This window comes from Heloderma suspectum, chromosome 2 (assembly GCF_057233095.1).
Source record: "Heloderma suspectum isolate Gila_16-S chromosome 2, 16-S_ref, whole genome shotgun sequence".
Classification (NCBI taxonomy): Eukaryota; Metazoa; Chordata; class Lepidosauria; order Squamata; family Helodermatidae; genus Heloderma; species Heloderma suspectum.
Window position 1 is genome coordinate 339,702,684 of NC_139459.1, and position 1,526 is coordinate 339,704,209.

A 1,526-nucleotide genomic window follows, 5' to 3' on the forward strand; every position below is an offset into this window, starting at 1 on the left:
AAGTTGAAAGGAAACACACCCAGATGGGAGCGAAGTCAAGACTTTCAGCTGTAATTCAAGGGGGTTGACAAAAGTGGGGCACTAACCATTCAGGAAGGACAGCCAGTGGCAAACACACACCCCCATCGTTGGTAGCTCATAAGTAATGGAACGAATGGCTGACAAGCAGCTGCATGGCCAAGTGTGGCTTGTTTCCTGGGTACCCCATGACCAATCAAGCCGATAGAAGGCCTGGAGGTGGTTCTGAGTGTTACATTTGCATTTGGTAGCTGTTCACTGGAACCCCCAACATGAGGTCCAAAGAGGTATCCATGGGAGTGAAGGAGGCCATCATTAGGCTGAGGAAAAAACATAAATCCACCAGAGAGATAGCAAAAACAGTCGGAGTGGCCAATACAACAGTTTGGAACATCCTGAAAAAGAAGGAATTAACTGGCAAGCTCAGCAACAGCAAAAGGCCTGGCAGACCACGGAAGACAACTAAAGTGGATGACCACAAAATTCTGCTCATGGTGAAGAGGAAGCCCTTTCACAACATCTAGCCAGGTCAAGAACGCTCTTGAGGAGGTAGGCATGTCACTGTCAACATCTACAGTCAAGAGACGGCTTTATTAATGTAAATACAGAGGCTTCACAACAAGGTGCGAACCACTGGTAACGCTCAAGAACAGAAAGGCCAGATTAGCCTTTGCCAGCAAACATCTAAAAAAGCCTGCCCAGTTCTGGAATAAGATTCTTTGGACTGATGAAACCAAGATTAACTTGCACCAGAATGATGGGAAAAGTATGGAGAAGGAAAGGATCAGCTCATGATCCAAAGCATACCACATCATCTGTCAAACATGGTGGAGGCAGTGTTATGGCATGGGCATGTATGGCTGTCAATGGAGCTGGGTCACTGGTGTTTATTGATGACCTGACTGCTGATAAAAGCAGCAGGATGAATTCTGAAGTGTACAGGGCTATACTTTCTGCTCAGATTCAGCCGAATGCTGCCAAACTGATAGGACGCCAATTCATATTGCAGATGGATAATGACCCAAAACATACAGCGAAAGCTACCCAAGGGTTTCTCCAGGCAAAGAAGTGGGATGTTCTTCAATGGCCAAGTCAGTCACCTGATCTCAACCCAATAGAGCATGCTTTTCACTTACTGAAGACAAGACTGAAGGCAGAACGACCCACAAACAAGCAGCAGCTGAAAGCAGCTGCAGTAAAGGCTGGCAAAGCATCTCGAGGGAGGAAACTCAGCATTTGGTTATGTCCATGGGTTCCGGACTTCAGGCAGTCGTTGACTGCAAAGGATTTTCATCCAGGTATTAAAAGTGATCCTTAAGTTTGAAATGATGTTAGTTTGTTCCATTACTTATGAGCCACCAATGATGTGTGTGTGTGTATGCCACTGGCTGCACTTCCTGAATGGTTAGTGCCCCACTTTTTTCAACCCCCTTGAATTACAGCTGAAAGTCCTGACTTCGCTCCCATCTGGGTGTGTTTCCTTTCAGCTTCAATGTGGCGGCGTACAG